A 24,745-nucleotide genomic window follows, 5' to 3' on the forward strand; every position below is an offset into this window, starting at 1 on the left:
AACAGCATTATCATAGGTGCACCTTGTGCAGGGGACAATAAAAAGCCACTCTAAAATGTGCACACAACACAATACCACAGATGTCTCAAGTTTTGATGTAGCGTGCAGTTGGCATGCTGACTGCAGGAATGTCCACAAGATCTGTTGCCAGATAACTGAATGTTCATTTCTCTACCATAAACTGCCTCCAACACTGTTTTTGAGAATTTGGCAGCACATCCAACCAGCCTCACAACCGCAGACCACGTGCCAGCCCGGGACCTCCACATTCGGATTCTTCAGCTGCAGGATCATCTGTGACCAGCCACCCAGACAGCTGATGAAATTGTGGGTTTGCACAACCAAATAATTTATGCGCAAACTGTCAGAAACCTTTCTGGGGAGCTCATCTGTGTTCTTGTAGTCCTCACCAGGGTCTTGACCAGACAGCAGTTCGGCGTCGTAACCGAATTCAGTGGGCAAATGTTCACATTCGACGACCACTGGCACCCTGGAGATGTGTGCTCTTCATGGATTAATCCTAATTTCAACTGGATGCGGCAAATGGCAGACCGCGTTGTGTGGGCGAGCGGTTTGCTGCTGTCAACGTTGTGACCAGAGAGCCCCATGGTGGTGGTGAGGTTATGGTATGGGCAGGTATAAGCAACGGACAATGAACACAATTGCATTTTATCAGGGGCAATTAGAAAGCACCGAGATACCTGATGAGATTCTGAGATCCATTGTCGTGCCATTCGTCCGCCACCATCACCTCATGTTTCAGCATGATAATGCACGGCCCCATGTTGCAAGGACCTGTACACAATTCCTGGAAACTGAAAATGTCCCAGTTATTCCGTAGCCTGCATACTCACCAGACTTTTCAAAGGCTGTTTGGGATGCTCTGAATCGAGATGTAGGCTAGCGTGTTCCAGTTCCCTCGAATATCCAGCAATTTAACACAGCCATTGAAGAGGAGTGGGCAACATTCCACAGGCCACAATATAACATCCCGATCAACAAACTCTATGTGTCCCACTGCATAAGGCAAATTGTGGTCTCACCAGATACTGACAAGTTTTCTGATCAACAGCCCTACATTTTTTAAAGGTATCTGTGACCAACAGATTCACAGTCATGTGAAATCCATAGATTTGGGCCCAATGAATTCATTTAAATTGACGGATTTCCTTATATGAACTGTAACTCTTTACAATCTTTGAAATTGTTGCATGTTAACCGTTAGGGTACCATCTTATGTTCCAATTAAATTAATAGACTAATGTTGATGACCAAGATGATGATGATGATACAAATAAATATAGAAATTTAGACTTATACTAATGAATAACATAGCTCTATGAAATAAACCTCAATGATGTTCAAATTAACGAATCGTATTGCTGGCATGAAAAAGGTATCCTCATTGTGATTTCTTATAATACAATATGATATAATACATATAGATTTACTACTAACAGAGAGAATGTATAGCCACGATAATGATGTGGTATAGCCTCGAGTCGAGACAGGACGTGTTATTATTATCATTATTACCAAGCCCCTCACAGCATGTGCTGCCTGCTGGTCGCCCTCGAGCGCCTTTAACCGGATTGACCACACGCCTCACCGAGAGGAATAATAATCAACGGTTTTCTCTCGAGACTCGCAGCAGGCAGCTACAGCGCGCAACTTGGAGATCCCCCGATTCAACTGGGTTTTGATGGATTTTATTAGATGTATTATTTAGGCTATCTCCTTCACTATTTTCATGATTTATTAAGCTGTATTAGTATTGTTGACTGTGGATTTCATACGTGGAGATACCGTTTGGTTTAATAGCCCTCAGGAATTGATGTTCCATTTGGAGGGAAGCCCTGAGCTGTTTGCATGTGTGAGTGTGTGTGTTTAAGTGAGTGTGTGAGTGTGTGTGTTTAGGTGAGTGTGTGAGTGTGTGTTTAGGTGAGTGTGTGAGTGAGTGTGTTTAGGTGAGTGTGTGAGTGTGTGTTTAGGTGAGTGTGTGAGTGTGTGTTTAGGTGAGTGTGTGAGTGTGTGTTTAGGTGAGGTGAGTGTGTGAGTGTGTGTTTTAGGTGAGTGTGTGAGTGTGTGTTTAGGTGAGTGTGTGAGTGTGTGTTTAGGTGAGTGTGTGAGTGTGTGTTTAGGTGAGTGTGTGAGTGTGTGTTTAGGTGAGTGTGTGAGTGTGTGTTTAGTGTGAGTGTGTGTGAGTGTGTGTTTAGGTGAGTGTGTGAGTGTGTGTTTAGGTGAGTGTGTGAGTGTGTGTTTAGGTGAGTGTGTGAGTGTGTGTTTAGGTGAGTGTGTGAGTGTGTGTTTAGGTGAGTGTGTGAGTGTGTGTTTAGGTGAGTGTGTGAGTGTGTGTTTAGGTGAGTGTGTGAGTGTGTGTTTAGGTGAGTGTGTGAGTGTGTGTTTAGGTGAGTGTGTGAGTGAGTGTTTAGGTGAGTGTGAGTGTTTAGGTGAGTGTGTGTTTAGGTGAGTGTGTGAGTGAGTGTTTAGGTGAGTGTGTGAGTGTGTGTTTAGGTGAGTGTGTTTAGGTGTGAGTGAGTGTTTAGGTGAGTGAGTGTGTGTGTTTAGGTGAGTGTGTGTGTTTAGGTGAGTGTGTGAGTGAGTGTTTAGGTGAGTGTGTGTGTTTAGGTGAGTGTGTGAGTGAGTGTTTAGGTGAGTGTGTGAGTGAGTGTTTAGGTGAGTGTGTGAGTGTGTGTTTAGGTGAGTGTGTGAGTGAGTGTTTAGGTGAGTGTGTGAGTGTGTGTTTAGGTGAGTGTGTGAGTGTGTGTTTAGGTGAGTGTGTGAGTGTGTGTGTCCACACGTTCATCCTCAACAGTTGATGCTGACAGAGATCAGAGAAGTGTGTTATTGAGACGTGGTCCTTCACTGCGTAGCTCAGCGCGGACTCCGACACACACACACACACACACACACACACACACACACACACACACACACACACACACACACACACACACACACACACACACACACACACACACACACACACACACACACACACACACACACACACACACACACACACACACACACACACACACACACACACACACAGAAACCCCGACGCCCGCACACACACACATAGGCGCGCGCGCACACACAGTGTGCTGTCACACACTGTCTGCCGATGAGCTGTCATGCAGTCGTTCCTCTCTCCAGTGAACAAGGCTATTCTAGTAGCTCTGTTCATCTTCGCCATCCTCCTCATCCTCTATGTGATCCTCTGGTACATTTGTAGAGACGTGGACTGCGACCACGGCATCTGATCTGATTAACACCGGGAACACCACCGAAAAACGGAGACGCGTCTGACAGAGGGTCACCCTGGTAAGTCAGCATGCCTCCTCTGCTCTACGTGCTCGCGCGCGCGCGTATGTGTGTGTGTGTGGCTCAAGTGACAAAACAAGTGTTTCCTCTAACAGCATCAGTATCATGAGAAAAACAGAAACAGTGCCGTGCATAACCTGGTTCCCGATGGCACCTCCAGTCCGTTATGAAAGGTCGTTTTTACCTAACCTTTATTTGCCAGAAATGTCTTAAGGCTGAGAACCTCTTTTTGTGAGAGACCGAGCAAGAAAGAAAAATCATTTTAGGCCAATCACAATCCAATTCGAGGAGCATACGTTTGTCTTCATTTAGAGTTTTTGGGGTCTTATTCATGCAATCTCCCCCCAATAACAGTAACAGTAGTGTCGTTGTGACCATAGTGTCATCACCATCAGAAAAGGTGACACAATGTCATCACCTACAGGAATGTTATGTAATCTTCTCCAGTCTGAGTGGAGAGGTTGGCTGCGCGGGAACCGGCGTTTGGATGTAAGACATGCATTAGCATTACTGATCTATAATCACAGTGTGTGTGTGTGTGTGTGTGTGTGTGTGTGTGTGTGTGTGTGTGTGTGTGTGTGTGTGTGTGTGTGTGTGTGTGTGTGTGTGTGTGTGTGTGTGTGTGCGTGTGTGTGTTCGTGCGTGTGTGCGTGCGCGCGTGCGCGTGTGGGTGTGCGTGTGAGCTTCATAGTTCATGTTCAGTTCATCTCGTCGCCTAAAATCTGACATTGGCAATGGCATTATCATTTAACACGATCAAACAAACAGGATTATTCTTCCCCCTATAGAATTCCATGTCTTCTTGTGCCATGCAGCAATCATTTGACGTTTTGTCGCTGGTACTGTATTCCTTTTGCCGATACGCGTTCGTTTGTGACCTCGGCTGCTGCTCAATTAAAACATCTAAAGATGTCAAATATGCTTTTACAACCCTGCACCCAAAGACTTTGTACCAAGAATAACGATGTGTGCCATTTATTCTGCCCTTTATTCCGCTAATCATCATAGCCATGCCGAGTCAATGTTGCTTTTTACGCATAGGCGTCCTTGACTTCAGCTGACTTTTGGCGCTCTTTGCGTGCATGTATGAGAGAGAGAGACAGATAAAGAAAGAGAAGAGAGAGAAAGAGAATGAGAGAGAGAGAGAATGAGAGAGGGAGAGAGAATGTGAGAGAGAGAGAGAGAGAGAGAGAGAGAGAGAGAGAGAGAGAGAGAGAGAGAGAGAGAGAGAGAGAGAGAGAGAGAGAGAGAGAGAGAGAGAGAGTTTTAGTGAATGACATTATCCCTCTGCGTTACCACTGCGGTTGACCTAATGGTAACCATGTCGAAAACCCGAACCTTGTCTGTTGTGGTTCAGGGGAAACATTAAATAAGCCGCAAGATAAAGTGTGATGGTGCAATATAACTAACTGTTGTTAAATGAATGTGACTGTATAAAATCCATTGTATTTGTCCCTATACTTAAATAAAGGATCACCTGATCAGCAGATCAACAATCCTACAGTGTTCAGATCCAGCTGAACCTGTAGAAGCCGACTGACAGAATAACAGCTTCTCTCCTGCCTGGTGGAAGCAAATAAACCATCCAACATGAGGGGCTGAAGGACACATCAAGGACACCATGTGTGTTTATGTGTTGTGTGGGGGGTTAATGGCGTGAGCCCGGTTACAGAGATTTACTGGGAATTACCACCCTTAACCTTTTCCGATGATAAGTAATTGCGCGAAACCGGTCAATTGTAATACATTATTTATTTGAACAGCATGGCGTGGAACGGAACTGTTCAATTATTGGCGATGTCTAAATCTGGCTTCTCTACCACCTCTGCATGATGAATCAACGCTCAGACAGACATCCCATCTCAGTATGGAGCGCAGTTCACAAAGCATGCAGACCTATCATCTCAGCGTAGTTACTTTTTTTCTTGTGACAGGTATGGCCTACAATTGCTGCAGCATAGCCTATGCTACAGTAATATAAAGACAGAATGCACGTCTAATTTACCCATCTCCATCTGGCTTTCGGGGGTCAACTTCTGAATTAATTGTAAAAATAATATTTTTTTTTAAATCGCAGCTGCAGAGTTTTGAAACAGCCTACCACTCGAATATCGTTGCTTTAAATCAGTGCACACAGGAGCACTCTCAGTCTTTCTCTCTCTCCATCAACTCCATTCAAATTGCATACAAGATAGATAATCTAGTTCTAGATTTATATATATCCCTATATAGAGATGTTCTAGCCTACCTCTTTCAGGTAATATATTCAATGCAGTATTAGCCTTCAATTTAGCTAATTAATGATGGTTTATGCTTAATAAGCATCTAATGTATAGCCTCTGTCTCTTGCGGAATATGCAAGCACCTGTTCTTTGCTGACCTATCTGTAAAACGCGCTCCTTAGCTCTAGGAGTCCCTTCCCGGAAAAACTAGACTAGAATAGCTGGCTTGAATTATTATGTTGTTTTTGCATTTCTTATACCAATAGATTATTCGAAGAGGGATGCAAGCTGTTTTTTGCTGAATGTTAAATACAGCAGCCAATAGAACTCACAGTTAGTTTGAAAGAAGAGCGAACGAGGATGGGGGTGCGCTATAACAGTTATTTATTCAGACTCATAACCATTCAATCAATCTTCTGTGAAGATAAATGAAATCCTTCTGCATCTGATTCTAGTCCTATATTATTCAATGATGTCATTAGAATGAGGAAGAGAAGGACAATGACACTTATTTCATTGAACTGTTGAAAGCGAGGAAGCAATGAAGAAACAATAGATAGAGGAAGAAGAGGTAGGCTAATAACATTAGGGGAAATACACATTGTACAAATAGGCCCTCTTTTATAAAAAAAAATGTAATGTAATTCGCTAGTCTATACTTGTAACTGTAACTAGTACGCATGTGCTGCACCAGAATCACATGTTCTCTGCTGCTTTATCAAGAATTGAATGATGTGCATAATTCCAGTCCATATACATATACAGTATACTACAATACAGTAATACAGTTCACACTTAAAAATATAAGCCTACTGGAGCTAGTTAAATGTATTTACCCAAGAGAGCATATAATCTCAGCAAAAAAAGAAACCTCCCTTTTTCAGAACCCTGTCTTTCAAAGATCATTCGTAAAAATCCAAATAACTTCACAGATCTTCAAAGGGTTTAAACAGATTGTAAAGGGTTTAAACACTGTTTCCCATGCTTGTTCAATGAACCATAAACAATGAATGGACATGCACCTGTGGAACGGTCGTTAAGATGCTAACAGCTTACAGACGGTAAGCAATTAAGGTCACAGTTGTGAAAATTTAGGACACTAAAGAGGCCTTTCTACTGACTCTGAAAAACACCAAAAGAAAGATGCTGTCACGTCCTGGCCTTAGTTATCTTTGTTTTCTTTATTATTTTGGTTGGGTCAGGGTGTGACATGGGGGTTTTATGTGTTTTGTATTGTCTAGGGCTTTGTATGTTTATGGGGCTGTTTCCTGTCTAGGTAAATTGTATGTCTATGGTTGCCTAGATTGGTTCTCAATTAGAGGCAGCTGTCTATCGTTGTCTCTGATTGGGAACTATATTTAGGCAGCCATATTCTTTGGGTATTTTGTGGGTGATTGTTTCCTGTGTCAGTGTTTGTGCCACACGGGACTGTTTCGGTTAGTTCAAGTTTATTGTTTTGTATATGTGTTCATGTTCAGTTTTTGTTATTTAAAACCATGGACACCTACCATGCTGCATATTGGTCCGAGCCTTGTTTCACCTCTTCAGAGGATGAGGAGGAAATCTGCCGTGACAGAATCACCCACTAAAACAGGACCAAGCAGCGTGGTGACAGGCAGCGGCAGGAGGAGCAGCGATGTCAGGATTATTGGATTTGGGAGCAGAATCTGGACTATACAACTTGAGACGAGATAGACAGGTGGGCGGTCGACCCAGGGAGAGTGCCGGAGCCCGCCTGGGATTCGCTGGATCAGTGCGAGGAGGGTTACAGGAAAATGGAGTTGGAGAAACGAGTACGGCGGCGCGGTAGGAAGCCCGAGAGTCAGCCCCTAAAATTTCTTGGGGGGGCACACAGGGAGTATGGCGAAGCCAGGTCGGAGACCTGCGCCAACTTCCTGTGCTTACCAAAGAGCGAGAGAGACCGGGCAGGCACCGTGTTATGCTGTGGAGCGCACGGTGTCTCCAGTGCGGGTGCATAGCCCGGTGCGGTACATTCCAGCTCCTCGGATCGGCAGGGCTAGAGTGGGCATCAAGCCAGGTAAGGTTGGGCAGGCTCAGTGCTCAAGAGCTCCAGTGCACCTGCACGGTCCGGTCTATCCAGTGCCACCTCCACGCACCAGCCCTCCGGTGGCACCAGGCTTCCTATGCGTGTCCAGAGCCCAGTACTCCCTGTTCCTCCTCCCCGCACTCACCCTGTGGTGCGTGTCCTCGACCCAGTACCACCAGCGCCGGCACCACGCACCAGGCCTACAATGGGCCTCGCCTGTCCAGAGCTGCTAGAGTCTCCCGCCTGTCCAGAGCTGCTAGAGTCTCCCGCCTGTCCAGAGCTGCTAGAGTCTCCCGCCTGTCCAGAGCTGCTAGAGTCTCCAACCTGTCCAGAGCTGCTAGAGTCTCCCGCCTGTCCAGAGCTGCTAGAGTCTCCCGCCTGTCCAGAGCTGCTAGAGTCTCCCGCCTGTCCAGAGCTGCTAGAGTCTCCAACCTGTCCAGAGCTGCTAGAGTCTCCCGCCTGTCCAGAGCTGCTAGAGTCTCTCCCGCCTTTCAGCCAGGATCCGACAGAGCCGCCATTCAGCCATGATCCCCCAGAGCCGCCATTCAGCCAGGATCCCCCAGAGCTGCCATTCAGCCAGGATTCGCCAGAGCCGCCATTAATCCAGGATCCGCCAGAGCCGCCAGTCAGCCAGGATCCGCCAGAGCCGCCAGTCAGCCAGGATCTGCCAGAGTCGTCAGCCAGCCCGGAGCTGCCCTTCAGTCCAGAGGTGCCCTTCAATCCGGAGTTTCCCCTTAGTCCGGAGCTGCCCCTCAGTCCCGAGCTGCCCCTCAGTCCAGTGGGGCCATTTAGTAGGGTTGCCAATCCTAGGTAGGCGGCGAAGGGTCGCCGTTCCTAGGATGCCACAAAAGCGGACTAAGACTATGGTGGAGTGGGGTCCACGTCCCACGCCAGAGCCGCCACCTTGGACAGACGCCCACCCAGACCCTCCCCTATGGGTTTAGGTGTGTGGCTGGGAGTCCGCACCTTTGGGGGGGGGGTACTGTCACGCCCTGGCCTTAGTTATCTTTGTTTTCTTTATTATTTTGGTTAGGTCAGGGTGTGACATGGGGGTTGTATGTGTTTTGTCTTGTCTAGGGATTTGTATGTTTATGGGGCTGGGCCCTGTCTAGGTAAATTGTATGTCTATGGTTGCCTAGATTGGTTCTCAATCTGTATGTGTTCATGTTCAGTTTTTCTTATTAAAAACCATGGACTCCTACCACGCTGCATATTGGACCGATCCTTGTTTCACCTCTTCAGAGGAAGAGGAGGAAATCTGCCGTGACAGATGCCCAGTGTTCCTGCTCATCTGTGTGAACGTGCTTTAGGTATGCTGTAAGGAGGCATGAGGACTGCAGATGTGGCTAGGGCAAAAAATTGTCCGTACTGTGAGATGCCTAAGACAGCGCTACAGGGAGACAGGATGGACAGCTGATCATCCTTGCAGTGGCAGACCACGTGTAACAACACCTGCACAGGATTGGTACATCTGAACATCACACCTGTGGGACAGGTACAGGATGGCAACAACAAATGCCCAAGTTACACCAGGAACACACAATCCCTCCATCAGTGCTCAGACTCTTCGCAATAGGCTGAGAGAGAGGCTGGACTGGAGGCTTGTAGGCCTGTTGTAAGGCAGGTCCTCACCAGACATCACCGGCAACAATGTCGCCTGTGGGCACAAACCCACCGTTGCTGGAACAGACAGGACTGGCAAAAAATGCTCTTCACTGGCGAGTCACGGTTTTGTCTCACCAGAGGTGATGGTTGAATTCGTGTTTATCGTCGAAGGAATGAGCGCTACAACATGGCTTGTCCTCTGGAGCGGGATCGATTTGGAGGTGGAGGGTCTATCATGGTCTGGGCCGTGTGTCACAACGCTGTGCGTTACAGGGAATACTTCCTCCTCCCTCATGTGGTACCCTTCTTGCAGGTTCATCCTGACATGACCCTCCAGCATGACAATGCCACCAGCCATACTGCTCGTTCTGTGCATGATTTCCTGCAAGACAGGAATATCAGTGTTCTGCCATGGCCAGCGAAGAGCCCGGATCTCAAACCCATTGAGCACGTTTGGGACCTGTTGGATCGGAGGGTGAGGGCTGGGGCCATTCCCCCCAGAAATGTCCGGGGACTTGCAGGAGCCTTGGTGGAAGAGTGGGGTAACATTTCACAGCAAGAACTGGCAAATCTGGTGCAGTCCACGAGGAGGAGATGCACTGCAGTACTTAATGCAGCTGATGGCCACACCAGATACTGACTGTTATTTTTTATTTAGACCCCCCTTTGTTCAGGGACACATTATTCAATTTCTGTTAGTCACATGTCTGTGGAACTTGTTCCGTTTATGTCTCAGTTGTTGAATCCTATGTTCATACATATATTTACACATGTTAAGTTTGCTAAAAATAAATGCAGTTGACAGTGGGAGGAAGTGTATTTTTTTGCTGAGTTTAGCTAGCTGCATCTAGGTGCATTTACGTTTTTCTGTCGTGTGTAATATGCAGTAGCCTATCATATACAGTGGGGAGAACAAGTATTTGTACACTGCCGATTTGGCAGGTTTTCCAACTTACAAAGCCTGTAGAGGTCTGTAATTTTTATCACAGGTACACTTCAACTGTGAGAGATGGAATCTAAAACAAAAATCCAGAAAATCACATTGTATGATTTTTAAGTAATTCATTTGCATTTTATTGCATGACATAAGTATTTGATCACCTACCAACCAATAAGACTTCTGGCTCACACAGACCTGTTCGTTTTTCTTTAAGAAGCCCTCGTGCTCTCCACTAATTACCTGTATTAACTGCACCTGTTTGAAATTGTTATCTGTATAAAAGACACTCAATCAAACAGACTCCAACCTCTCCACAATGGCCAAGACCAGAGAGTTGTGTAAGGACATCAGGGATAAAATTGTAGACCTGCACAAGGCTGGGATGGGCTACAGGACAATAGGCAAGCAGCTTGGTGAGAAGGCAACAACTGTTGGCGCAATTATTAGAAAATGGAAGAAGTTCAAGATGACGGTCAATCACCCTCAGTCTGGGGCTCCATGCAATATCTCACCATGTGGGGCATCAATGATCATGAGGAAGGTGAGGGATCAGCCCAGAACTACACGGCAGGACCTGGTCAATGACCTGAAGAGAGCTGGGACCACAGTCTCAAAGAAAAACATTAGTAACACAGTACGCCGTCATGGATTAAAATTCTGCAGTGCACGCAAGGTCCCCCTGCTCAAGCCAGCGCATGTCCAGGCCCGTCTGAAGTTTGCCAATGACCATCTGAATGATCCAGAGGAGGAATGGGAGAAGGTCAAGTGGTCTGATGAGACAAAAATAGAGCTTTTTGGTCTAAACTCCACTCGCCGTGTTTGGAGGAAGAAGAAGGATGAGTACAACCCCAAGAACACCATCCCAACCGTGAAGCATGGAGGTGGAAACACCATGCTTTGTGGATGCTTTTCTGAAAAGGGGACAGGACGACTGCACCGTATTGAGGGGAGGATGGTTGGGGCCATGTATCGCGAGATCTTGGCCAACAACCTCCTTCTCTCAGTAAGAGCATTGAAGATGGGTCGTGGCTGGGTCTTCAAGCATGACAACGACCCAAACCACACAGCCAGGGCAACTAAGGAGTGGCTCCGTAAGAAGCATCTCAAGGTCCTGTAGTGGCCTAGCCAGTCTCCAGACCTGAACCCAATAGAAAATCTTTGGAGGGAGCTGAAAGTCCTTATTGCCCAGCGACAGCCCTGAAACCTGAAGAATCTGGAGAAGGTCTGAATGGAGGAGTGGGCAAACATCCTTGCTGCATTGTGTGCAAACCTGGTCAAGAACTACTGGTAACGTTTGATATCTGTAATTGCAAACAGATGTTTCTGTACCAAATATTAAGTTCTGCTTTTCTGATGTATCTAATACTTATTTCATGCAATAAAATGCAAATTAATTACTTAAAAATCATACAATGTGATTTTCTGGATTTTTGTTTTAGATTCCATCTCTCACAGTTGAAATGTACCTATGATATAAATGACAGACCTCTATATGCTTTGTAAGTAGGAAAATCTGAAAATACTTGTTCTCCCCACTGTATGTACTGGAAGAACAATCATTTGGGCTTTTTGGGGTTTGGGATCATAATATGTATTTAATATATATCATCAGACTCAGGTAACATCAGGTTTGACTTTTCATCAGGTTTGACTTTTTCAAAACCTTCATTAAAGATGTTTATGAATAACCACGCTGCATTTGGTCCTCCTCTCTCTCACCAGAAGAAAACCGTAACAAATAGCGGGTTACCTGGGAGAAAAGTTATTTATTCTTGGGATGGAACATTTTCTAAAATACTGGGAAAATATTCATCCTTATCTAGACAATATATAGTTGGCCATGAAAGGTTGACTGGCCTGAGTCCAGAAGCATTTTCCAAACATCCAACAACAATCACTTCACTCATAGCCCAGTCAGAGCCCTGTCTATGTGGAAGCCCAGTCAGAACACTGTCTATGTGGAAGCCCAGTTATAGCCCTGTCTATGTGGAAGCCCAGTCAGAGCCCTGTCTATGTGGAAGCCCAGTCAGAACACTGTCTATGTGGAAGCCCAGTCAGAACACTGTCTATGTGGAAGCCCAGTTAGAGCCCTGTCTATGTGGAAGCCCAGTCAGAGCCCTGTCTATGTGGAAGCCCAGTCAGAACACTGTCTATGTGGAAGCCCGGTCAGAACACTGTCTATGTGGAAGTCCAGTCAGAACACTGTCTATGTGGAAGCCCAGTCAGAGCCCTGTCTATGTGGAAGCCCAGTCAGAACACTGTCTATGTGGAAGCCCAGTCAGAACACTGTCTATGTGGAAGCCCAGTCAGAGCACTGTCTATGTGGAAGCCCAGTCAGAACACTGTCTATGTGGAAGCCCAGACAGAGCACTGTCTATGTGGAAGCCCAGTCAGAACACTGTCTATGTGGAAGCCCAGTCAGAACACTGTCTATGAGGAAGCCCGGACAGAGCACTGGCTATGTGGAAGCCCAGACAGAGCACTGTCTATGTGGAAGCCCAGTCAGAACTCTGTCTATGAGGAAGCCCGGACAGAGCACTGGCTATGTGGAAGCCCAGTCAGAGCACTGTCTATGTGGAAGCCCAATCAGAACACTGTCTATGTGGAAGCCCAGACAGAGCACTGTCTATGTGGAAGCCCAGACAGAGCACTGTCTATGTGGAAGCCCAGTCAGAACACTGTTTATGAGGAAGCCCGGACAGAGCACTGGCTATGTGGAAGCCCAGTCAGAACACTGTCTATGTGGAAGCCCAGTCAGAACACTGTCTATGTGGAAGCCCAGACAGAGCACTGTCTATGTGGAAGCTCAGTCAGAACACTGTCTATGTGGAAGCCCGGACAGAGCACTGGCTATGTGGAAGCCCAGTCAGAGCACTGTCTATGTGGAAGCCCAGTCAGAACACTGTCTATGTGGAAGTCTAGTCAGAACACTGTCTATGTGGAAGTCTAGTCAGAGCACTGTCTATGTGGAAGCCCAGACAGAACACTGTCTATGTGGAAGCCCAGTCAGAACACTGTCTATGTGGAAGCCCAGTCAGAACACTGTCTATGTGGAAGTCTAGTCAGAACACTGTCTATGTGGAAGCCCAGTCAGAACATGGTCTACAGTGGGGCAAAAAAGTATTTAGTCAGCCACCAATTGTGCAAGTTCTCCCACTTAAAAAGAAGAAGCCTGTAATTTTCATCATAGGTACACTTCAACTATGACAGACAAAATGAGAAAAAAAATTGGTCTATGTGGATGCCCAGTCATAGCACTGTCTATGTGGAAGACATCATCTAATGCATAAACTGTGTGACACCATAACCTAAACTGTTAGTCCATATGATCTACACATAATGTCATCAAACTGGGTGACACATCACTGCCCCTCAACCTAGAAACACACTATCTTACTACACACACACAAGGATGGGTCACACAACCTAGAAACACACTATCTTACACACACACACACACACACACACACACACACACACACACACACACACACACACACACACACACACACACACACACACACACACACACACACACACACACACACACACACACACACACACACACACATACAATGAGAGAGAGAGAAACAGATGGAGAGCAGACTGACAGGAGAAGTGTCCCAGACCTGAAGACCAAATGACTCCTCTGTCACACACGTGTCAAACACATCCCATAAAATAATCCTTGTTTTAAAAGGTTCTCTGTCTTCCTCCCCCTTTTCCTGCCAAGCAACTCCTCCTTTCCTCCTCTGGGAATATTTTCCACAGTACTCATGAGAAGAGAGAGGAAAGCTACTTAGACATTCATGTCAGCTTAATTATTAAAGCCTGTATACACTATATGTACAAAAGTATGTGGACACCCCTTTAAATGAGTGGATTTGGCTATTTCAACCACACCCATTGCTGACAGGTGTATAAAATCGAGTACACAACCATGCAATCTCCATAGACAAACATTGGTTGACAAATGGACTTACTGAAGAGCTCAGTGACTTTCAATGTGGCCAAGACATAGGATGCCACCTTTCCAACAAGTCAGTTTGTCAGATTTCTGCCCAGGTAGAGCTGCCCTGGTCAACTATAAGTGCTGTTATTGTGATGTGGAAACGTCTAGGAGCAACAACGGCTCAGCCACGAAGTGGTAGGCCACACAAGCTCACAGAACGGGACCGCCGAGTGCTGAAGCGTGTAGTGAGTAAAAATCATATGTCCTTGGTTGTAAAACTCACTACAGAGTTCCAAACTGCCTCTGGAAGTAACATCAGCTTGTTCGTTGCGATTTTCATGAAATGGGTTTCCATGGCCGAGCAGCTGCACACAAGCCTAAGATCACCATGTGTATTGCCAAGCATCGGCTTGAGTGGCTTAAAGCTCGCTGCCATTGGACTCTGGAGCAGTGGAAATGTGTTCTCTGGAGTAATAAATCACGCTTCCCATCTGGCAGTCCGACAGACAAATCTGGGTTTGGCGGATGCCAGGAAAATTCTACCTGCCCCAATGCATAGTGGCAAATGTAAAGTTTGGTGGAGGAGGAATAATGGTACGGGACTGTTTTTCATGGTTCGGGCTAGGCCCCTTAGTTCCAGTGAAGGGAAATCTTAACGCTACAGCATACAATTATATTCTGGATGATTCTGTGCTTCCAATATTGTGGCAACATTTTGGGGAAGGCCCTTTCCTGTTTTAGCATGACAATGCCTCTGTGCACAAAGCGAGGTCCATACAGAAATGGTTTGTCAAGATAGGTGTGGAAGAACTTGACTGGTCTGCACATAGCCCTGAACACCCCTTTATACACCTTTGGGATGAATTGGAATGCCGACTGCGAGACAGGCCTAATCGCCCAACATCAGTGCCCGACCTCACTAATGCTCTTGTGGCTAAATGGAAACAAGTCCTCACAACTCCATATTGAGGCCCATGATTTTGGAATGAGATGTTTGGCGTGCTGGTGTCCACATACTTTTGGCCATGTAGTGTATCTAACGTGACCAATACTCTAATCAAGCGGTATGTCATGGATTGACTATATGTATCTTATAATGGATGGTAATCCATCCAGTCTGCACATTGGGAGATGTGTTCCACAAAATCTTCATTACAAATGCGAAAAAGTTTCAAACTTCTGTAAATCAGTTATTTTAAATGGTAGGAGGAGACACAAGGAGACCTTAGTAAACCTTTTCAGACAGACAAACCTCCGTAGTGTATTCTTTCAGACAGAGAAAAAACTTTGTCTGAGACACTTCTGAAGCTGCATTTCCCCTGTGTCTGACAGGGAGAGGAGAGAACAGCCAGTGATACATTGATGGCTCTGTGGCCTGTTCAAATCTTTGTCCATGATTGCCTTGTGTAAGACAGGTGAGTGTGTTGCTCTAGTGACAGTCTGAGAAAGTAGAGCAGGAAAAGGCTCAGTGGGACTCAGTGCCACACACATACACAGGCCATCCATCCCATCTCCCTCCTCATTTCACACACACACACACACACACACACACACACACACACACACACACACACACACACACACACACACACACACACACACACACACACACACACACACACACACACACACACACACACACACACACACACACACACACACACACACACACACACACACACCTCAGAACATAAAAAAGCAGATCCTGTGTGACTCAGCTGTTGTATAAAGTCCATCTCTGATAGGACTGCCTTAGGCTAACTGTTAGTCCAACCCAGATACACACACATCACGCTGCAGTGCGACTAACCCTTAATGCTGATGTGATGTGTGTCTGCTCTGTCCTCGCACCGCTTATGCTACACATGAGGCAGAAAAACAATGGAGAGGTCTATTTCCTTTAATTGTCCATTTAAATCTGAAGTTTGAATTGAAAAAGTCAATATGGCTGAATCAAGCTAGCAAGTGAGCAAATTCGTAGGGGAGGCTAATTACTTTCTGACTCTCCTGGATTTATCTTCAGGAATTCTCAGTACCTGGGAGTGGCTGCACCCATAGCTGCTCTTGTTGCGCACCAGAAAGTCGCTCCCCACTGTCATGTGGTGCTAAACTTCAACATTTTTTTTGTGTTACGGTCGCTCCAGCTGTGCTGAATTGCTCTAGTGGTGCTGAATTAAAGCAAATAAAAATTGGGGACAATTTTTGTGTATTTCTAACTAACAAACACACACACATTGTCTTTTTTTAAATCATATTCTTATTCAGATGTTTCATTATCGAACACTCAGTCTTGTCCTGTGTGTGAGTCATAAGGATATCATTTTTTTAGATGCCAGTATAAAGTCCCCCCAGGGTCACTGTTTCCTCTGTGTCTGTGCTATAAGCCCAGGGTCACTGTTTCCTCTGTGTCTGTGCTATGAGCCCAGGGTCACTGTTTCCTCTGTGTCTGTGCTATGAGCCCAGGGTCACTGTTTCCCCTGTGTCTGTGCTATAAGCCCAGGGTCACTGTTTCCTCTGTGTCTGTACTATAAGCCCAGGGGCACTGTTTCCTCTGTGTCTGTGCTATAAGCCCAGGGTCACTGTTTCCTCTGTGTCTGTGCTATAAGCCCAGGGTCACTGTTTCCTCTGTGTCTGTGCTATGAGCCCAGGGTCACTGTTTCCTCTGTGTCTGGGCTATAAGCCCAGGGTACGGTTTCCTCTGTGTCTGTGCTATGAGCCCAGGTTTACTGTTTCCTCTGTGTCTGTGCTATGAGCCCAGGTTCACTGTTTCCTCTGTGTCTGTGCTATGAGCCTACACTACTGTTTCCTCTGTGCTATGAGCCTATGTCACTGTTTCCTCTGTGTCTGTGCTATGAGCCTACACTACTGTTTCCTCTGTGCTATGAGCCTATGTCACTGTTTCCTCTGTGTCTGTGCTATGAGCCCAGGGTCACTGTTTCCTCTGTGTCTGTGCTATGAGCCTATGCACTGTTTCCTCTGTGTATGTGCTATGAGCCCAGGGTCACTGTTTCCTCTGTGTCTGTGCTATGAGCCTATGTTACTGTTTCCTCTGTGTCTGGGCTATGAGCCCAAGGCCACTTCTCCTCTGTGTCTGGGCTATGAGCCCAGGGAATTGTGTTGTGAGGTGTCATTATCCTCCCTCCCTCCCACTCCTTCTGTCCATCCCTGCTTCTTTCCCATCCCTTTCTCCCATCCCAATTTTACTATTTTTTCCATGGGGCAGTTTTGCAGCTAATTTCCTGCAATTCCAAACATTTTGCCATGACTTATACCATGTTAATGATAAAGACTGCACCTCCCTAGACCTCTCTTTAACCCAGACTAAAAGGCATTTCTTCACCCAGGGATAAATGTTAACCCATATGTCTCACTGACCACATTTTTAAAAATGTATTTTATTTCTGCAGTTCTACACATTTTGCCATGAGGCATAGAAACATTTTAGTAAGTTTATAACAAATGTCATGCAATTCTACTCATTTTGCCATGGGGCAGATTTTATTGGTAGTTTTAAAGCTAATTTCCTGCAATTCTACATATTTTGCCATGACTTATGCCATGTTAATGATATCTGAGTGAGAGTGACTAACAAAATGAAAGGGGGACCCTTGGAGGTTAGGGCACCTGGTCACGTGTCCTGTGTGACTGATCGGTAGACTAACTTACCAATCTAAAAATTGTTAGCTGACATGGCTAACAAGAGAAAAATTGCTGATGCACAACCAAATATTGAAGTTGCACATTGTGTATTCTACTATTCTAACTCTCAGCAGTAAGTTAGGGTCCTGACAGAGTTCTAAAAATACAAATAAAAATGTAACTGTTAAACATTCTGGGTCAAGGGGTGCCTAGCGGCCTTGGACCCTAAGCCACCGCTTAGGTCACTTATGCCTGGAGCCGGCCCTGCACACACACACACACACACACACCACGTTGTGTGTACAATGACAATGGTGTGTGAGGTGCTCCTCCTCCTGTTTGGCATCACTAATGGAAACACCAGATCATTGAGAACTGTAAGAAAGACACGTGACCAGAGGTATTACACACACGCACATCTTTTCATTAGAGTTGGCTACTGACGGAGACTCGCTGCACAGAGCGACTGCTGTGGTGCTCCTCTCTCTCGCTCTCTCCGTCTCTCTCTCTTTCTTCTCTCTCTGCCTCTAGGGCTTTTCTGACTGCAACTCCTTAGCCCTCTCTTTAACCCAGGCTAAAACTGTCCTAGAGCTAGCTTACCCTCCTTGCACACAGGCATTTGTTCACCTAGGGATAAATGTTCACCCAGGGATAAACATTAACCTAGGGATAAATGTTCACCCAGGGATAAACATTAACCTAGGGATAAATGTTCACCCAGGGATAAACATTAACCTAGGGATAAATGTTCACCCAGGGATAAAGGTTCACCCAGGGATAAAGGTTCACCCAGGGATAAACATTAACCTAGGGATAAATGTTCACCGAGGGATAAAGGTTCACCCAGGGATAAACATTAACCTAGGGATAAATGTTCACCCAGGGATAAAGGTTCACCCAGGGATAAACATTAACCTAGGGATAAATGTTCACCCAGGGATAAAGGTTCACCCAGGGATAAAGGTTCACCCAGGGATAAACATTAACCTAGGGATAAATGTTCACCCAGGGATAAACATTAACCTAGGGATAAATGTTCACCCAGGGATAAAGGTTCACCCAGGGATAAACATTAACCTAGGGATAAATGTTCACCCAGGGATAAACATTAACCTAGGGATAAAGGTTCACCCAGGGATAAACATTAACCTAGGGATAAAGGTTCACCCAGGGATAAACATTAACCTAGGGATAAATGTTCACCCAGGGATAAAGGTTCACCCAGGGATAAAGGTTCACCCAGGGATAAACATTAACCTAGGGATAAAGGTTCACCCAGGGATAAACATTAACCTAGGGATAAATGTTCACCCAGGGATAAAGGTTCACCCAGGGATAAAGGGGATTCACCCAGGGATAAAGGTTCACATTAACCCAGGGATAAACATTAACCTAGGGATAAATGTTCACCCAGGGATAAAGGTTCACCCAGGGATAAACATTAACCTAGGGATAAATGTTCACCCAGGGATAAAGGTTCACCCAGGGATAAACATTAACCTAGGGATAAATGTTCACCCAGGGATAAAGGTTCACCCAGGGATAAAGGTTCACCCAGGGATAAACATTAACCTAGGGATAAATGTTCACCCAGGGATAAACATTAACCTAGGGATAAATGTTCACCCAGGGATAAACATTAACCCAGGGATAAAGGTTCACCCAGGGATAAACATTAACCTAGGGATAAAGGTTCACCCAGGGATAAACATTAACCTAGGGATAAAGGTTCACCCAGGGATAAACATTAACCTAGGGATAAAGGTTCACCCAGGGATAAAGGGTCACCCAGGGATAAACATTAACCTAGGGATAAAGGTTCACCCAGGGATAAAGGTTCACCCAGGGATAAACATTAACCCAGGGATAAAGGGTCACCCAGGAATAAACATTAACTTAGGGATAAAGGTTCACCCAGGGATAAACATTAACTTAGGGATAAAGGTTCACCCAGGGATAAAGGTTCACCCAGGGATAAATGTTCACCCAGGGATAAATGTTCACCCAGGGATAAAGGTTCACCCAGGGATAAAGGTTCACCCAGGGATAAACATTAACTTAGGGATAAATGTTCACCCAGGGATAAATGTTCACCCAGGGATAAAGGTTCAACCAGGGATAAAGGTTCACCCAGGGATAAAGGTTCACCCAGGGATAAACATTAACCCAGGGATAAACATTAACCCAGGGATAAACATTAACCTAGGGATAAAGGTTCACCCAGGGATAAACATTAACCTAGGGATAAACATTAACCTAGGGATAAACATTAACCTAGGGATAAAGGTTCACCCAGGGATAAACATTAACCCAGGGATAAACATTAACCCAGGGATAAACATTAACCTAGGGATAAACATTAACCTAGGGATAAACATTAACCTAGGGATAAAGGTTCACCCAGGGATAAACATTAACCTAGGGATAAACATTAACCTAGGGATAAACATTAACCTAGGGATAAAGGTTCACCCAGGGATAAAGGTTCACCCAGGGATAAACATTAACCCAGGGATAAACATTAACCCAGGGATAAACATTAACCCAGGGATAAAGGTTCACCCAGGGATAAACATTAACTTAGGGATAAATGTTCACCCAGGGATAAATGTTCACCCAGGGATAAAGGTTCACCCAGGGATAAACATTAACCTAGGGATAAACATTAACCTAGGGATAAAGGTTCACCCAGGGATAAACATTAACCCAGGGATAAACATTAACCTAGGGATAAACATTAACCTAGGGATAAAGGTTCACCCAGGGATAAACATTAACTTAGGGATAAAGGTTCACCCAGGGATAAACATTAACTTAGGGATAAAGGTTCACCCAGGGATAAACATTAACTTAGGGATAAAGGTTCACCCAGGGATAAACATTAACCTATAAATGTTCACCCAGGATAAACATTAACCTAGGGATAAACATTAACCTAGGGATAAAGGTTCACCCAGGGATAAACATTAACCTAGGGATAAACATTAACCTAGGGATAAACATTAACCTAGGGATAAAGGTTCACCCAGGGATAAAGGTTCACCCAGGGATAAACATTAACCCAGGGATAAACATTAACCCAGGGATAAACATTAACCCAGGGATAAAGGTTCACCCAGGGATAAACATTAACTTAGGGATAAATGTTCACCCAGGGATAAATGTTCACCCAGGGATAAAGGTTCACCCAGGGATAAACATTAACCTAGGGATAAACATTAACCTAGGGATAAAGGTTCACCCAGGGATAAACATTAACCCAGGGATAAACATTAACCTAGGGATAAACATTAACCTAGGGATAAAGGTTCACCCAGGGATAAACATTAACTTAGGGATAAAGGTTCACCCAGGGATAAACATTAACTTAGGGATAAAGGTTCACCCAGGGATAAACATTAACTTAGGGATAAAGGTTCACCCAGGGATAAACATTAACCTAGGGATAAACATTAACCTAGGGATAAACATTAACCTAGGGATAAAGGTTCACCCAGGGATAAACATTAACCTAGGGATAAACATTAACCTAGGGATAAACATTAACCTAGGGATAAAGGTTCACCCAGGGATAAAGGTTCACCCAGGGATAAACATTAACCCAGGGATAAACATTAACCCAGGGATAAACATTAACCCAGGGATAAAGGTTCACCCAGGGATAAACATTAACTTAGGGATAAATGTTCACCCAGGGATAAATGTTCACCCAGGGATAAAGGTTCACCCAGGGATAAACATTAACCTAGGGATAAACATTAACCTAGGGATAAAGGTTCACCCAGGGATAAACATTAACCCAGGGATAAACATTAACCTAGGGATAAACATTAACCTAGGGGGATAAAGGTTCACCCAGGGATAAACATTAACCTAGGGATAAAGGTTCACCCAGGGATAAACATTAACTTAGGGATAAACATTAACCCAGGTTCATTAACCCAGGGATAAACATTAACTTAGGGATAAACATTAACCTAGGGATAAAGGTCACCCAGGGATAAACATTAACCTAGGGATAAACATTAACCTAGGGATAAACATTAACCTAGGGATAAAGGTTCACCCAGGGATAAACATTAACCTAGGGATAAACATTAACCTAGGGATAAACATTAACCTAGGGATAAAGGTTCACCCAGGGATAAAGGTTCACCCAGGGATAAACATTAACCCAGGGATAAACATTAACCCAGGGATAAACATTAACCCAGGGATAAAGGTTCACCCAGGGATAAACATTAACTTAGGGATAAATGTTCACCCAGGGATAAATGTTCACCCAGGGATAAAGGTTCACCCAGGGATAAACATTAACCTAGGGATAAACATTAACCCAGGGATAAACATTAACCCAGGGATAAACATTAACCTAGGGATAAACATTAACCTAGGGATAAACATTAACCCAGGGATAAACATTAACCTAGGGATAAACATTAACCTAGGGATAAACATTAACCTAGGGATAAACATTAACCTAGGGATAAACATTAACCTAGGGATAAACATTAACCTAGGGATAAACATTAACCTAGGGATAAACATTAACCTAGGGATAAACATTAACCTAGGGATAAACATTAACCTAGGGATAAACATTAACCTAGGGATAAACATTAACCTAGGGATAAATGTTAACCTAGGGATAAACATTCTGGTGGTCCTCCATCCACACCTTGATTGACCTGGCTGTGTGGCTTGGATCATTGTCCTGCTGGAAAAAACAATCCTCAGAGTTGGGGAACATTGTCAAAGCAGAAAGAAGCAAGTTTTCTTCCAGGACAACCTTGAACATGGCTTGATTCATGTGTCCTTCACAATGACCAATCTGCCCGATTCCAGCCTTGCTGAAGCACCCCCAGATCATCACCGATCCTCCATCAAATGTCACAGATCTGGAGAGGCCTACAAGCTACAGTGTTTCGCACCCACTGTGAAATCTGGTGGAGGATCAATTTATCAGGGGGTGCTGCAGCACCTCTACTTATCCTGGCTATCCTTAACCATGGGAAGTTCTGAGCTCTGGGTTAGGCTGAATTTATTCTCTGTGCTGGTTAGCACACACACCCTCAAGTCCTGTCATATTCTATGTCCACTGTACTTATCTCCTAGTTATGCAACATGAAGCACACACACACACACACACACACACACACACACACACACACACACACACACACACACACACACACACACACACACACACACACACACACACACACACACACACACACACACACACACACACACACACACACACACACACACACACACACACACACACACACACACACACACACACACACACACACACTACCAGCAACAACAACAAAACAAAGCTGTGATCAAAGTCTATGATCTTATTGCATTTACATTTACATTTAAGTCATTTAGCAGACGCTCTTATCCAGAGCGACTTACAAATTTGGACACACTGCTGAATAACAATCACAATCAGGAAGGATGTGTGTGTTTGTGTTCATTTGTGTGAAGGTGTGAGAATGTGGTTGTGTACATATGCATGTGTATGTGTTTGTCTGCGTGTGTATGCACAAAGCTGTCACAATACTGTCCCATCATCTTAAATAATCCCAGTCATGTGTGAGATGCGATTCCCACAAACAATACAAAGGATGGCCCACGTCACTGACCCTCAACCTAGAAACTCACTCACTCTAATAGAGCTGACATGCTTCTCTAGTCTATTCTACGTGACAGTCATATATGTTCTACACAATTTAAACTAAAAGTTCTGAAACGTTTCACCCAACTGAACAGACCCCAGGTTCTCACTGTAGGCCTAAACTTCTGTTATGCTGTCTAGCCCGCATGATGAAGGAAGGAGACGAGGAAGAGAAGAGACAAGTAGACGTATGACACTTAGTGTTGGGACGGGCCTCTTTCTGACACATGGTGGAGTGAAGGATTCGTGCGTATGCCGGTCATTATAAAGAGACCAGAGAAGTGCTTGCAAACACAACCTCCAGGCTAATGGGTTTCTGGATTGTTATTTACCCACTCTTAGGCTGTACCTGCTTGGGTTGAGAGTTCTAATGAATCAATTGATCTGCCGTCCCTTCACGTTGCCAGGTTAGTGTATAACAAGGCTAATTAGCCAGTTTCGCTACGAGTAAGAGCAGCTGAAGGCTGTGATGAAAGAGCTGCTGTTCACCCCAACTAGAACATAGACTGACTTTGTTAAGTATTGCTTTGCCGGTCCTTTCTAACCATTTGAAGTGAACACAAAACAAATGTTTAGCAGACAGTCTCAGATGCCCTCATTTGCTCATCAGTGTATCCATATAAACAGAGCAGTCACGAGGGTTCTATCTGCTGGCTACTTGCGCAGCCGCTCAACAGCCGAAGCAGGCTATGTTAGAGCTGGTCTGGATCTAAAGCCTGCACAACATCGTTGTCTACTGGACCAGGAGGGAAGAATATTGTAAAGGGAATGCTTAGGCCTGTTACACACATACTAAACTATGTCAAACATGTTGTAAACTACTGCCCAACCATAGAATTAGAATGCATTATTGTTCACTCATTCTAATTATTAATCTTAAAACACACACACACCTCAACATGACATTTACCACTGACCTGCTCACCACCACATATTTCTCCTGTAAATATGCCACACAAACTTCATAAACCTGTAAACATGCCACACAAACTTCATAAACCTGTAAACATGTCACACAAACTTCATAAACCTGTAAACATGCCACACAAACTTCATAAACCTGTAAAAATGCCATACAAACTTCATAAACCTGTAAACATGTCACACAAACTTCACAAACCTGTAAACATGCCACACAAACTTGATAAACCTGTAAAGATGCCACGCAAACTTCATAAACCTGTAAATATGCCACACAAACTTCATAAACCTGTAAACATGCCACACAAACTTCATAAACCTGTAAACATGCCACACAAACTTCATAAACCTGTAAACATGCCATACAAACTTCATAAACTGCATGGCCATGTACGGAAGGAGAGTT

General features: G+C 44.8%; 1 protein-coding gene across 1 annotated transcript in view; it reads left to right on the plus strand.

Moving 5' to 3' along the window:
* The first annotated feature begins 3,048 nt into the window (after positions 1-3,048).
* The window catches only part of LOC124042954 (dehydrogenase/reductase SDR family member on chromosome X-like), a 36,047-nt gene continuing 14,350 nt past the window's right edge, over positions 3,049-24,745 (plus strand). The window contains exon 1 of the mRNA XM_046361105.1: positions 3,049-3,327. The gene's annotated coding sequence lies outside the window, so the exon portion shown is untranslated. The remainder of the gene's footprint in view (positions 3,328-24,745) is intronic.

This window comes from Oncorhynchus gorbuscha, linkage group LG09 (genome assembly GCF_021184085.1).
Source record: "Oncorhynchus gorbuscha isolate QuinsamMale2020 ecotype Even-year linkage group LG09, OgorEven_v1.0, whole genome shotgun sequence".
NCBI lineage: Eukaryota > Metazoa > Chordata > Actinopteri > Salmoniformes > Salmonidae > Oncorhynchus > Oncorhynchus gorbuscha.